The 16,072-nt window shown below is 44.8% G+C and overlaps 1 long non-coding RNA gene across 2 annotated transcripts; it reads left to right on the plus strand.

Annotated features, from left to right (window-relative positions):
* Nucleotides 1-9,530: 9,530 nt before the first annotated feature.
* Nucleotides 9,531-14,799, plus strand: LOC125551440. 2 transcript variants are annotated; one of them, XR_007302638.1, is made up of 4 exons: nucleotides 9,531-10,142; nucleotides 10,418-11,383; nucleotides 13,255-13,359; nucleotides 14,431-14,799. It is a non-coding gene; the product is annotated as an uncharacterized LOC125551440 (long non-coding RNA). The 2 variants fall into 2 exon arrangements; XR_007302637.1 differs by having other exon boundaries at nucleotides 9,537-10,142; nucleotides 10,418-10,533.
* The last annotated feature ends 1,273 nt before the right edge of the window (nucleotides 14,800-16,072 follow it).

A 16,072-nucleotide genomic window follows, 5' to 3' on the forward strand; every position in this document is an offset into this window, starting at 1 on the left:
AGTCTCCTCCTGCCGCGCAAATGCGTGTAGTACATTTTTTCAAGGAAAAGTTGGGCGATGCAGTTCACTCCATTCATGTTTTGCATTTTTTGGAGAAAGTTTTTTGAAAGTGCAATCAGTCTGTGTAAAAGAATATGTTTCAATACCCCTATGTATGAAGTGCAATTTCTTTCGTGTGTTTCAAAAATCAGTCAACTATATCAACACCTAAAGTGCATTTGGTCCTCATATGTGGTTCACTTTTAAGAGTGATGTTGTTCACTTGTGCTCAAAAATGAAAGTGCTAAAAAATTAGCGCAACAACAAAGATAGTAATGAGGTTCACTTCGATATATGTCACGGTTCACTTGCCTCCTCTCTGCGGTCCACTCTCGTTCACAAAAAAATTGAAAAAGGCAACAAAAACTCGTCTGAGAAAAATTTACATTCAACAAAAGAAATCATGGAGTTCACTTGACCGTCTGATGCAGTGCGGTTTTCAATCTAAAGTAGTGCAGTTTTCTGTCTGATGCAGTACATACGACGATTTTGGTGTCGCGAAAAAACAGAGTGTCCGCATTTCGTTAAAATCAAAATTGCTCTTAAACCGTAAGGAATCGGAGAGAGTGTTCTACATGAAAAAGTTGTGCCTCATCAATATCTTTCCAAGGGCGTGTAATTTGAATCATTTCGACCAACATTTTGTAAATTTTTTGTGAAAAACGGCCGCTGCCTCTCGCCGCTAGCCGCATGATTTTTTAAATTAACTAAAAATCGTAAGGAATCTCAAAAACATTAATGAAAGTTGTGCCTAATCTATAGCTTTCCAACGGCATATCACACGCCTCGTTTCGACAAACGATTCAAAAAGTGGAACTAAAACATTATGAAAATTGCAAAACATTCGAAAAAACAGAATCCCGCAATTTACTAAATTTAAAACTGCTCTTAAACCGTAACAAATTAGAGAAAATAATACATATGAAAAAGATGCGCCTCCATGATATCTTTCCAACGGTGTATCATTTGCTTCATTCCGACGAGCGATTTAGAAAAAAACGCGAAAAAACGCTCGCTGCCACTCGTCGTGCGCCTCACCGTTTTCAAAACTACTCTTAAACCGTGAGGTATCTCGAAAAGTGTTCAACATGGAGAAGTTACACCTAATTCATAGCTTCTCAACGGTATATTACACGCCTCGTTCCGATAAATGGTTAAAAACTAGAGCGAAAAAGGTACCAAAAAAACACCACGTGCGATTTTTTCCGACACGAAGTTCACTAGTCTCTGTATTGCAGTACCCCTGCTACTAAAACTGCACGTGATTTCCGACATGAAGTTCACTACTCTCTGCACTGCACTTTCACTAGCAAAGGTACTGCAATACACTGGATTAATGAACTTCATGTCGAAAAAAACTGCACGCGGTGTTTTTCGGTACATTTTTTGCTCTAATTTTTAACCGTTTATCGGAACGACATGTGTAATATACCGTTGAGAAACTATGGAATAGGCGCAACTTTGCCATGTTGAACACATTTCAAGATTCATCACAATTTAAGAGCAGCTTCACAAATTGTGCGGCTCACGACGAATGGTAGCAAGCGTTTTTTCGTGATATTTTCTAAACCGCTCGTCGAAATGAATTAAATGATACACCATTAGAAAGATATCGTCGAGGCGCATCTTTTTCATATCTATTATTTTCTCTAATTCGTTACGGTTTAAGAGCTCATGTGCAAAGGCACATATATATGATGTACAAGAGATGGGCCACGACCTCAACTATATAAGGAACTAGGAAGTGGGCCCAATACACAGATATGCACAACACATGTACTCAACAGCTAGCATTTTGTCATGTTTTTTTTTTCTAAATAGCTCGTCGGAATGAAGCAAATGACACACCGTTGGAAAGATATCGTCGAGGCACATCTTTGTAATATTTATTATTTTCTCTAATTCATTACGGTTTAAAAGCAGTTTTAAATTTACTAAATCGCGGAATTCAGTTTTTTTTTGAATTTTTTTCAAATTTCAGTACTTGTTTTTGCTCCAGTTTTTTAACCGTTTGTCGACACGAGGCGTGTGATACGCCGTTGGAAAGCAATGGACAAGGCGCAACTTTCATTTGTTGAAATGTTTTTGAGATTCCTTATGGTTTTAAGTTAATTTTGAAAATCGCGTAGCTGACGACGAGTGGCAGCGGCCGTTTTTTCTCGAAATTTTTACAAACCGCTGGTCGGAATGATTCAAATGACATGTTGGAAAGATATCGATGAGGCGCAACTTTTTCATCTAGAGCACTTTCTGTAATTCCTTACGGTTTAAGAGCAGTTTTAAAAATACCGAAATGCGGACACTCTGTTTTTCGCGACACCAAAATCGACGAGTGAACCGCATCGAACATAAAACCGAACTGCTTCAGACTGAAAACCGCTCTGCATCGGACAAGGAAGCGAGCTGCATTGTTTCTAAATGCATTTTTATTTTAAATGGATTATACGAGAAGTCATTCATAGTGGACTTTTTTCAAGAACAAAGCGCACTGCATTTGCATGATTTTTTAAATGCATTTTTATTTTTAAAATGTGTGTACTGATAAGTCCTTCGTGGTGGATTTTTTTCAGACCAAAGTGCACTACATTTTTTGCATGTTTTTAAGTACATTTTGTTTGAAGTGGACTGTATTGAAGAGTCCTTCATAGTGGACTTTTTTCAAGACCAAAGTGCACCGCATTTGCATGATTTCTTAAATGCATTTTTTGTTTTAAAAGGTGTGTACTGACAAGTCCTTCATAGTGGACTTTTTTGTAGACCAAAGTGCACTGCATTTTTGTATATTTTTAAATGGATTTTGTGTGAAATGGACTGTACCAAAAAGTCCTTCATAGTGTTCTTTTTTTACTAAAGTGCACCGCATTTTCTTCCTGGTTTTACTGCACTATGGCAACAGAGATGAACTGTATGAAAAAACTTCATCATTTTTGCTTCATTTTTAGCAACAAGGGAACCGCATTACTTTTTTGTCGTTTTCGTAACATGTTTTTTTACACTTCACATCGGAAGTAAGTGTACCACGACACTACCGAAAGTGAAGCGCACAAGTTTTTGTTATCTTTTTTCGTACTTTTTTACTGGCGTAGACCGGGCTAGTGGACCGCACGGACTAAGCTAATGAACTACATCTAATAAGAAGTGAGCTTCTTTCAAGATGTTTTATTAGAAGCGAGCTTATTTTGAGATGTTTTTGTTTCTATTTACCAAGTGGACTGCAGAGGAGTTGTATAGCAAACCGCGTGAGAGAGCAAAGTGAGCTTCAAAGCATACAAATCTATCTGATTGTTTTACACATACAGACACACATATAGAAATCTACACTCTCCATCAGCCAAACTCAAAAAATTTCTACGGGCTACACTTGCACTAAGACAAAACTGCAGCCTACGTGAAGGCTAATCACACCATCATGGTAATGAAATGCAGTTTTTACAATGAAGTGTAATTTCCAACAAGAAGAAAATTGATAAATGGGGCAATTGGGTGGATACTGCTCTTCCAGGTCGTCGTCGCCGCCTTTGAACATCTTCTTTCCCTTTTGACGTTCGAAGTAGGGGAAAGGACCGCGAGCAGGGGATAAGTGGACTACGCATGTGCTTGTCGTGCACTGAGTTGAGCTGGCGAGCACGGGAAGGATGGATGGAGCAGTGGACTGCACGCCCAAGCTGCGTGAACCACGAGCCACTCACCGGCGAGCTGCAAGTCCTCGACGGAGAAGAATTCGCTGACGCCCCGATACTGCAAGGTACTCGAGGGGGCACACGCCTACTGCACTGCACGCAGAGTCGCGGTGCACTGCACCACCACAGCCTTTGCTGCTCCAGCGGCAGAGGGCTAGGCTCCACTGCCGCATGCGCAGGGCCGTCTCCAGGAATTTGGGGGCCCGGGGCGGAAATCAAAATGTTGGCTCAAAATTTGAAGAAAAAACATATAACTAAAGAACTATCTTGAAAAAGTCGCATACCTACCCAAGAAATACCTCATGGTAAAGCCTATTCTTTTGTTCGAATACACAATATGAGTAGAACTAGAACTCAATGTGGAACGATTGGACAAAATAGATAAGATATGACAAAAAATATGTGTGGGGATATAAAAGAGACCTGATCAATAGGTTGCTTCGTCCGTTCTGATATATGCACACAATACTGTTGCCGGCATCGATGAAAAAAATATCTTCATCTTGAAATTGAAATAAACATAGGGGCAATTTGAGTTCAATGGATTACTGATTCGTTTTCACTTCAATTTCTGTTCAATGTTAAAGTGCACCTATTTATAAATCAACACATACAACATCAATTTGGAAATCAGCAGATACAACATGTCAGTTCAAATGCATCTGTTGTTGTTATATGTCTGTGTCGGTCAAAGAAATCACTGATGAGTAGTTTGCTCTCGGCTTCCAAGGCGCATCTAGTCCAGGCAAAGGGGAGGCAGGCGAAGGGACGGCAGCAGCAGTACGGGGGCTTCAGCGGTCGGGCACACGTTGGGATCTTGCAGGAACGGTGTGGAGCAGCTAGATGGCCTTGCTAGATCAGGGGAGAGCAGCGGCCGACGGCGGATTGCAGCAGATGAGCAGTCGTCGACTTATGGATGGCAAACGACTAGGGGAGGGGGGCGCTAGGGGAGGGCTGCAGCCCTAGGGATCGGGACTGTATCAGGGCTTGTGCAGAGATTGAGAAGGTGTTCACGTCAGACTCGGGCGGGTCGCAGACATACGTGCGCAGCAGTTTCTCCTCGATCGGGGGCCCCAAGATTTTGGGGGCCCTGTGCGGTCGGCCAATTTGGCCGCCCTTATCGACGGGCCTGCGCATGCGTACTGCAGACGCACGCGCACGTGAGCTGCACGCAATACGCCCGCGAGCTGCACACATACGCGACCCCTGGAGAGGGAGGGAGCTTCTTGTAGGCCATTGGAGCAGTCAAAAAGGAATCGCAGCCGTCGTCCTACTCATCAGCCACGGTTGTGGGAAGAAGCATAGGAGACGGCGGAGGCCATGACCACCGGATCTGAGGAGGGGAAGCCGTGCGGCCATCGCGCCGGGATAGCACCTTAGCCTCACCGAGATCGAGGGGAGGCGACCCGATAGGAAGAGGATGGCCGCCGGGGAGGCACGGAGAGCTTGGGCGGATGCATAGTTGTCGGGGTAGCTACCCAGGGGGCAGGGGGTGGACGAGTAAGGTGGAACCTGATCCCGCCGGATCCGGTGGTTGCTTGGCAGGGGCGTGGCCGGAGTTGATGGCTGACCCTGGGGGTGACGGCGGCGGGGCGTGAGCTGTTGGCAGCGGTGGCTCGTATCTACGGCGGCATGAGAGGAGGGGTCCGGGATGGGGACTAGGGGGCGGGGAGGCGATGGTGTGCTCCTCGATCCTGTTGCCTGGCGGCGTGGTAGACCAAAACCACCCGGATCCGTCCCCGAGGAGGTTCTGGGGGGAAGGTGGTGGTAGGTAGCCAGCGCCGGCGCCAGGGGGCACCCAAGATTTGGCCCAAACAAATCAGTAGATGTCTTCATTCAACGGCCCACAAGCTGACAGCCCACACAGCATGCCGGCTATAGGCCTACAACCCAGCTGACCACCTCGTTACATTGATTCGTTCGACCCCAATCCATACCCCAACCTAACCTAGCGCGAGCGGCGGCGGCGGCGGTGGTGTGGCCAGTACTACAAGCAGCGGCCAAGGGCCAACGGAGCCGGCGACGGGCGACCAGGTTCCATTCTCCTTGTCGATGTCTTCTCTTAGTTCTCTATAATTCTCTTCCCCTAAGGCCCTAGGTCCCAGTCAGTTCCTAACTTCCTATAGCGTATAGATTAGAACGATCCAGACACTAGTTTGCTAGATTACAATTTTTCTATTTTAATGTAGTTTGCTGGAACAATCAGGTTGCTACTTGCTAGTACATCTAGTTTGCTAGAACGACCAGGTTGCTAGCAGTACTAGTTTGCTAGATTGCAATTATGGTATTTTAATCTATCAATTTTCAGAGGGTATAACAGTTTTGGTAGATTGCTGATCTATTTTTTTTGACCTTGTATCATAGATGAAGAAGGGTGTTAGCATATTTGCATTGTGGGAAAGAGCTTCGAAGGCAAAGAAAACATGTTCTACATCTACTGATCTACATCAAAACCTTTGCTGGTTTGTAATCTTTCTTAAATGCTAGAGATATTGATGCAATGCCATTTTGTTACTATTATGCATATATGGCAGCAGTACTAGCATATGGTCATTGGCTCATTGTCGTTGGTATTGATTCTGCCAGTAGCTACTGCTAGTGTTGAAAGTGTTGTGTTGTTTGGTTCATATACTACATTTAGAGCAAAAAAAAAATTTGGATGAATACCCAGCCTTCATTTCCTGGCGCCGCCACTATAGGTAGCCCGGATGGGGTTGGCCGGATCCGTGTCCGAAGTGGACTCCTCGAGAAGGAGCAATAGGGAGGAAGGGGGCGCGCCATGGCTATGGGTTGTGGAAGAGCGCGAGGTGGTGGGGTGGCGCCGTGGAGGGAGTTGGTGCGGCGGCACGGGGAAAGGTAGGTGGTGCGGTGCTGCGCGAGGTGGTGGTGGGGGGGCTCGGTTGCGTGGCGCCCTGGCCTGGGGAAGGTAGCGCAATGGTCGGCGGAGTTGGTGCGGCGGTGTGGGGGAGGTGGTGCGGTGGTGGAGCATGGGGTGAGAGAGAGGAGTGGGTGGCTGAGGTGAGGATAAGGTGGGGTGGTTTTTTTTGCTTTGTTGTGCAATTCGTTCGGTTCCTTCGTGCGGTTATGTTTTGTAGCGGATAGGTCTCGGGGTGTTAGCAGAATAAGATTAGGTTGTTAGCAGCATGTGTTAGCAGAATAGGACAAAGCTATTTTGTTACTAGTAACAGAATATTATATGAAAAACATTTCTAATCATCCGGTTGATTTCAGCCAGGCGTAAGCCGCCTCTGCAAGTCGCCACGTGTCTGTGATTCGGGATGACTCCACGCTTGTTCATTGTGTCCCTGTCCCACTACTGTTGTTGCGTGTGCGGTGTGCCCATGTGAGACCGCTGCTGCAACTGTTTTTCTTTCTTTCGAGAGAATGTGCTACTACTGTTTAACTCGCGCACCCGCATGCGCCTACACCGCTACTGCTGGTACTCTCTCTCATCCGCACTTCACTGCCATGGGCGTCAGCCTTTTTCCTTTACTGAGTTGACCACATGGCTCTACATGCTGCATGCATTAACCGGTAAGAAGAAGCTAGCTCTACAAAGATTGGCACCGACCATTGTCCATTAGTAACAGCAATTTTCCTGCAAATGAAAAGTTCACAATGCAATCAAGGCCAACATAGTGTCTGATGCAAATATAGTCCGTGTTGCAAAGTGTTTTCCTGTGATATAACTATATAAGTGTTTGGCTGTTCCCCGCAAAAAAAAGGTTTGGCTCGTCTGTTTTTTTTGTGTGAAAAATCTTACATAAGTGTAATATATTTTTAATTGATATTTTCCAACGATCAAAATAGATATTTGCTACATGAGAAAGTCAGTAACGCAGACGCTAGAAGGATGGGTGATGCTACTGCATACACTCGACGCTATAAAACTAACCGGTTGTAAAAACAGACGTGTGGCGTTGGGTGGTCGGTCAGTACCGCTGCAAAGTGCAAACTGGACATGCAATGCTACAAGTCGGCTCGCCACTAGCTTTTCTCGCTTGTGCTATTTTGTTGTTCGACTGACATGCAGATGCCTCCAGAACTATTGAAAGCCGTGCGCTACAGTCGTCTGATTTGGACGCGTTAGCCATTTAGCTGCGACCAACATTTGCATCATGACTCATGTTGCACTTGCCATTTGCAACATGACCTATGTTGTGCTCGGGAGGTTCTGAAACTAGGCCGTCGTTGCAAACACTCATCGCCACACAACATCGCAATGTTGCGGCCATCGCAACATGCCCCAGGTTGCAATCCCAACCTTTCCCAAGTTGTAGCCATCATCGCCAATGTTTTTGCCATCGCAGCATGTTCCATGTTGCAATCACAACCTCTTTTAAGTTACACCTGTCGCCGCACAACATCACCCACGTTGCGGTCGCAATATGACCGAGGTTCCAGTCGTCACAACATGTCCCACGTTGCGTTGCTACGATGGAGCATCATCGGACCGCCGGAGCATCACCGGTGCTATGATGGAGCATTGTCGGACTGTCGAAAATATCGCCCGTGTTGCAACGGAGCTTTGTGGAGCATCGCCCATACTACTACGGAGCGTCGTCGACCATCGGGGCATCACCCGTGCTGTGATGAAGCATCATCAGGGCCGCCGAAACATCGTCATTGCTGTAATGAAGCTTTGTGGAGCATTACCGGTGGTGTTATGGAGCATTGTCGGGTCGTCGGAGCATCAGTGGTGCTACGGTGAGCATCGTCGTGTCGTCGGAACATCGTCGTTGCTACAATGGAGCTTTGTGGAGTATCATCGGTGTTGTTATGGAGCGTCATCGGGGCCGTGGGAACATCGCCATTGCTACAATGGAGCACGTCGGTGCTGCGATGGAGCATCACCGGGAGACCGGAGTATCGTCAGGTCATCGGAGGATCATCGGTGCTACGATGAGCATCATCGGGGCCGCGGGAACATCGTTGTTGCTACAATGGAGCACGTCGGTGTTGCGATGGAGCATCGCTGGGCCGCCAGAGTATCGTCAAGTCATCGGAGGATCACCGGTGCTACGATGAGCATCGTCGGGGCTACCGAAACATCGTTGTTGATATAATGGAGCGCGTCGATGCTGCGATGAAGCATCACCGGCCCGCCAGAACATCCTCGGTGTCATGATGAAGCAATCGTCGGACCGCCGGAACATCGATGGCGCAACGAAGGAGCATCACTGTCGCTATGATGGAGTATCGTCGGGCCACCGAAACATCGTCGGTGCTGCAACGGAGGGTGGCTGAGCCGTTGGAGCATTGTCGGGCCGCTGAAAAATTGCTGGTGCTGCAACGGAGCATGGCTGAACCGTCAAAGTATCACCGACACTACAATGGAGCATAGCCGGGTCACCGGAGCATCGCCGGTGCAGCAACGGAGCATCAACGGTGCTTGAAAGGATGGTCGCACTAGTGGCGTTGCTGCAACCCCAGAGCTCATTGGCGCTGTTGCCGTGGCTGATATATGGCAAGCTCGACGGCCATTTTGCTGTAAGGTGACCGGCCATATGACGTGTTGATATATGGAGCATTGTCGCGGGACACAATTCTGCTGCTCTCGTAGAGTATGCGTGTGCGGGGATATTGTTTTTTTTTTTGACGGGTGCGGGGATATCACGTTGGTGGCTAACATGTGCAAGTTGGGATTTAAGTCCTGCTGTGGTCCGGTCGTCGAGGAATCCAGCGGCCCAGATCGTACTGTATTAGCGGAAATCAACGACGGGCAAGGCGGCTTATTTTCCCGGGACATCATCCGGATGACGCCTAGTAGGCGCCGAGTATATTGTTACTCCGGCACCCTATAGACACGCGCATTGTTTACTGCACGAGAAAAACAAAGAAACACCCCACCCTCCCGACCCATCCCGATCTCACCTTCTTCTGGCTCCCAGCACGGCTCTGCCCCCATCCTCTCACCGCTCCTGACACCGCCGGCCCCCGCCCGCTCCCCGGCTCCTGGCGCCGCCCGTCCCCATCTCCCCCCGGCTCCCTGCGCCGCCCACACCCCACCTTCTCCTCGGATCCCGGCGACTCCTCGCCCCCACCTCCTTCCTTGCTCCCGGCGCCCAATCTCCTAGGATCCCGGCGACGCCTCGCCCCCACCTCCTTCCTCGCTCCAGGCACCGCCCGACCCCCAACCTCCCTGGATCTGGCGTCACTCCACCACCACCTCCTACATCCCATAGCAGCGGTCGCCCCTGCCGCCTGTGTGCGCCTCCGTCATCCTCCCGGCGCCGGTTGTGCGCATCGCCCCACGCCGCCTGCCACGCGAGCGCCCACCCCAAACCGCTGGCTCGCCGGCTTGCCAGGCAACCGCTGGCGTGTTCTTCCTCGGCCACCGCTAGCTCGCCGGCCGTTCACCTTCGCCACCTACTGAAGGTCGGCTTTTTGAAATAGCCATCATGTATACAACAACTACGGCAGGTGACCTTTCACACATGCCCCTGTCCTCTCTCTAGCAGATATGATTTTCTATCTGTATTGTAGCTTGTTCTATTCTGCTTGTTTTTAGAGGAAAAAGAGATAGTTCTTCACTGTCTTGCTCGTGTATGCCAATGAAGTTACACGGTTCAGCTGCTTATGCGTTTGCACTAATGATAATTCAGCCCTGTTTGCTTATATATGGTACTGAACTAACCATGTTACTGAACTTGTGTTCTCACTAATTCTGAACTTGTGTTCACTCTTATGTATTACAGTGGCCTTGGATGCGCCCAACGAAGGACAACGATAGGCAAAAAAATGCTAGTGCAGCTGCTTGCCTCCTCTTCATATTCCATACCAGAAAACATCCTTCGCCCCTTTATTTTCTTTAGTAAGTTTTCATTAAAAGACCTCAGAATAGCAAGTAGAAGTTCGGCACAAGGACCTACATCAGTTCAACTACAGAAACAGAACAAGTCCATGAGATTATAATTAAGTTCAAAATTACTACATGGTCATGTATTTAACAGCATGTCCATGAATTAGTACATGAGAAGTACAAAAAATACTACTGGTTATAGTTCATTTAAATCATGACATCTGAATTGGGGTCAACCCTTGCCACCATGCTTCTACACGGCCGGACACCATGCCTCCTTTCACCACCCCATGGCAAGAGTTAGTTTGGTTGGAAATTATGTGCACTGAACTTGTCGATTGTGTTGTATCTGTGAGAGTTAAATTTTTGTTTTAAAAGTTTACCATTAATTAGAACAATTTTGATGAACCGTGGGAGCTCAGTTAGCTGACAAAAAATCTTTTGCTTAGTGCCTATATGATACCAGGAGGCACTGTTCATGTAAGAGGTTCAAAGATTGTAGTGGAGCAAGTCTAGCTTCTTTTTCAGTTCAGATCAATTTCTAAATTTCATTCAGTTCAAGCCTTATTGTAGTGTAAAGTTCAGTTGGAGGCATTCGTCCAGCTGCCGATGCAGTGCTGGCCATTCTTGGCGCTGCCTATGTTTGATCAAATGTCAAAGAGAACCTCATCTAGCTCTCCGTGTCATCTGTCATGTGAGTGGCTGTGCTCAGTGAATGCGTGCCTCATCTAGCTCTTTTTGATACCTTTGTTCTTCCAGTCCTTGTAGAAGACAGAGCTCCCATGATTCACACATGGAACCCAGATGATTCCATTTCTTCGTACCCCCAAGTGCTTTAATGGTGGCACACTACGGGTTTCAGGTTACTCGTGTGTTAAGACTAGCTAAGATAGACTCGCATGTGAATGATTCTTTTTTTTTCCTTGTCATTCTTGTACAGCCTGCCATGAAAAAATGTGACAACATAATACTAAATTTTTTGTGTATTCTATTCTATCGTCAGTTCATAGAGAAGCAATTCTCTTTTCTTCAGTGTGTACTCTATCATCAGTTCCGTGTTCATTTATGTTCTCTTTTCTTCAGTCCACAAGAAGAAATATTGTCAGTTCAAGAATGGAGAATTTTTGTACTAAACTTAATATTAATTCGGTGTGTATTCTATCGTCATTACATGAAAAAACACAGAATAGTTGGTGCCTGTGCAGAAATATCGTTAGTTCAAGTTTCAAAATTCTGTAAGTTTAGATATATCACCCAAATAAGTGATGATTTTCAGCGAGTTTCTTCAGTGTCAATTCTGATTCAAGTGCCCTGTTCTTCCTAGCACATATGGTGCTTGTATTAATTCCTATGGGAGAATAGCACGTACATGAACTGTTTACTAGTGATGAAAACAGGATAAAGTCCTAAGATAATATAGGTACTAAGCAAGCACTCAACTATGTGGTGTTTTAAACAAAAGTAATACTTTAACTAAGTTTTACAAATGTTTACACTAATTGTGTTATAGTCTGGTTGCATTTGATTGACGAACTCGTGTCCACAAAAAGTAATACTACTTTAACTAAGTTTTAAAAACGTTTGCATAAAAAACAGTTCAAACGTAATTGCACAAAAGGTTCAATATGTGGTGTCTTAGGAGTCTCATAATGCAAAATATACCGGTGATTTTTTTTCTGGTTGTATTGACTTGATACATTATTATGATTGTTCCCGGGAGTCTACAAGTGCAGGAATGGCAGTCCCAGACTATTGACACCGAAACATTTGAGATTTTTCCGGCTCAGTGTCAGTGATAATAAACAAGTCATTAGGCGAGCACATTCTTTGGATAATGAATTAGATGTTCTAGGACCTTCACAGGTTGTTAGTGGAATTAGGCGAGCATATTCGTTGGATAATGAATTAGGCGACCAGCAGTCCAACCCGGCCGCCCCAAGCCGTTCACCATCGCAGCTATTAGGCCGATTGTGTTGAGCCTCCTGCCACTGCCGGTGGGGCTCCATTGCCGCACCGCCCATATCGTTCACCGCTGCCACACCGGGGTGTTCACAACCCCGCGGCTCAGGAGGCACACACTTCGCCCCTCCATCCCAGGAGAGAGTACATCTCCTTGTGCGCGAGCAGTCCATTGCCGATGTACACTGTTGCTCTAAGCTCCTTGGCCACTGCTCCAATATGTCCAGCGCCGTCCCCAGTCCAGTCTCGTGGCATCTGGACGGTCGAGTTCATGCCGAGCAGCAGTCCACGGCCGTCAGCTCCTATTTCCACTATAGTGGTTGGGTTGCCGTTTTCCTCATCCTTCCTGGTGCATGACAACCCAGCCCACATGCTGCTGCCGTCCGCCACCCCAAAATAGCTTTGGCTCTTCCTTAAGCAACCATTTGGAGAACCTTTTGGTGTTTTTTCTGCTGGTGATTGATTTTAGCAATTTGTAGCTATCTTGCATTGGAACCTGAAAGTTCAAGATTGCTGTAGATTCAATTCTTGTAGTATAGATGTCCCAGAGTTCAGTGACATCTCTAATATTGTGCTCAGCATCCTCAAAAGAGAGAGATTCTCGGTCCCTCCGGAGCATGCTTCAGTTCAACAAAAAGCTCCGGAAAAGTTCAGAGTTCAGAGTACTTTGCATTCATGGGCTAAAGTATATTATTTTTTGGAATGCTACATCATAATCAGCTCTAAAAATTATCTTATGCCCTCTCTAACTCTTTTTTGCATCTCATATGACAGGTCGTGGATTGCGCCCTGCACGTCGTTTCGCAATGAGCCAGGATAGAGGTTGTTGGACACTGTCGTGCACGCTGTGAGCAGCTGTGGCCGTTGGACACCCGTTCGGTCAGTTGTCTTCCTTGGTTTGATCTATTGAAAATCGAATCGTTGAATTTTCAACTGAACCATTGAAAAGTTGGTTATGAACCTGTGACCTTCTGTTTGAATTGAACGGTTGAACTGATGGACTACTGCCTGTGATCTTTAACTGTTGGAATTGAAATGCTGAATTTGGTCATGACTTTACCGGGGACAAAGCATAGTTTAGTTTCTAATTTTACAAAGATCATGCGCAAAAATACTTGATATGCAGATACAAAAGAACTGTATAAAAGATCATGGGTTGGTTTGCTGAAGACATGTGTTTGTGTGTATATTTTTAAGCTCGTAGTTCTACATTATATTTACGTATCCTTCAAGATAGTGGAACTTCTAAGAAAATAGTGTTCTTTCGTTTGTGTCCAAATCAGAGCCCAGATAGACATTAGTCTTGTTCATCAGTTCATAGATAAGTACATCTATCAGTTCGATGTGTGTTAGAGAAATAATTCAGATTTATTGGTTCATAAAATAAGCACAACGCTATTCTCGTGCATGTATTTGTTTACTTTCTTTTTGATAAAGTACTTGTTTAGTTTCTTGTATGGAAAATCATCCATGGGTGAGCGTTCATCTGAACGGCCCAGACTCTTGCTTACGGACTGGATCTGGCATTTGCCGCCGCCCTGTGCTTAACCAGAGTCCCCGTCCTCCCCATTCTCTAGTGCAAAAAGCAGCCGCTCTGTCCTGCTCGCATCTTCTGCTACGTGGTGACGCCTCTTAATATTAATTGCACACAGTTGATGTGTTCTTATTTAGTTAGACATTAGATGGATCTTTGCATGGCAGATCTTTGCGCTAGGTTGTTATTATTTAATTTGTTAGTATCTTCCTCCTATTTTTCTAATTGATCATTTGGGTCATGAGTGGAGATAGATCACGGCCTGCTATCAGGTGTTTCTCTTACTGGTTTGCTGTTGATTCTTGGACATAGTATACTTTCTCGTATGTTTCATTAAATAAAGCACATCAAAACCTAAGTTAGTACTTAGTAATGTCAATTTTGTGATTCATCTTCTTTCCGTTGAGGATCTGCAGGAGTTTTGGCCAAGAACCATCGTCGGCCAGTAGGGTGTCACCTGATTTTCGTGCAACAACGACCATTGAACTTGGTAAGCCTTGCATAGACAGGCTTCGCAATGATGAATGCATGAAGATCTTTGTAGGTCCTGGCGACTGTGATAAAGGCAAGTGCTTAAGTGGTTTTTGCTGAAGAAGAATGGCCTAGCTTACCTGGCGTAGCAGTACTCAAAGTCAAGTATCGATGATGTGGAAGCATTGAAACTTTCCCTAGTTGCTTGACTTCAATAACTATGCCTTTTGAGATCGTACCATTTGGCTTTGTATCGAACTTCTAGTCATCATGTTACAACCGTTCGATGAAGAAAATACATTAGTCCAAAAGCATGCAGGTGCTAATGCTGCAGCGATCTCGTTCGCAGCCGCAAGGATCTTGTTCTGTTTAATGTTGTTTGATGTTCATAGATACACGTAAAAGTTCAACCGGTGTTGTTTTGAGAGAGATGAATCCGGTGAAGGAAAGTTAAACAAAAAAGAAACCTGTGATGTTGAGCTTTATTTTTGCCTTGAAGTTCATGGGAAAGAGCTTTGTTGTTGTAGAAGCTACAGGAGAAGATTTGTTGTTGTAGATGTGTTTTTGCAAAAAATGTTTATGATCGTGGAGCTATGCATATGTATGTAAATGTCTGCAAATACGTGTGTGAACATAAAGGAAAATCATGTATGTTTATTGATGAAATTTCAATGTAAATTAATAGCTCACATGCATAGATGTTTATCGCCCTGGCGCAACAGTTCAACATGTATTATATCATCAATCCAATAATCAAATGCGGAAACAATTCAATATGTGTATAGAGAAATTTGATACTAGTTGGAAGAAAAACATAGCATCTGTCCTGACTTGAGAGACAGTAAGTTCAAGAAAAGGAAGAAAGGCAACTTAAAAAGTGAACACGAGAAAATCTTGATTAAAAAAACAAGTTCAACATGACGTCCGAAATAGTTGCATCAAAAAAAATAATAAGTTGTAAAATGCTAAAAGTTGAATTACAATCATGAACCACGTTTAAGTTCATGCGCTACAATCAGAAAAGTACAAAATATAAAACATTTTCATTTTATTAAAAAAATCATCCAGTTCAAACGATATAAACTATGCAATTTCGGGCATGATGATACCATTGAAAAGTTACGAGGAAAATTATACTAAAAATACATAGTAAAGTCTAGTATATAAAAACACGCTTAGTACAAAACCATACATACATTCGTTCAAGTACTCTTGTTTCGGAACCATTCAAAGCTACTATGAAAAATACATCAGTACAAACACATAAATAAATCAGTACGAGTACTCTGTTTTTCGACCGGAAAAACAACATAATGGGTCTCACCGTATTCAAAATTACTCTTTAACGGTTGCTAATTTGAGAAAATATTCAACATGACTAAATTTTGCATTTTCGATATCATTCCAACGATATATTACTTGCCCAATTTTGACAAACTTTTAAAAAAATCGTGTTCGAAATCAAATTTCACCGTATTCAAATTTGAGTTAAAACTGTAAGGCATTAGAAAAACATTTCTATACGAAAAATTTGCGTATTTTTCATAGCTTTCCAACGCCGTATCATTTGTATCAATCCGACAAAAA

Source organism: Triticum urartu, chromosome 4 (genome assembly GCF_003073215.2).
Source record: "Triticum urartu cultivar G1812 chromosome 4, Tu2.1, whole genome shotgun sequence".
NCBI classification, from domain to species: domain Eukaryota; kingdom Viridiplantae; phylum Streptophyta; class Magnoliopsida; order Poales; family Poaceae; genus Triticum; species Triticum urartu.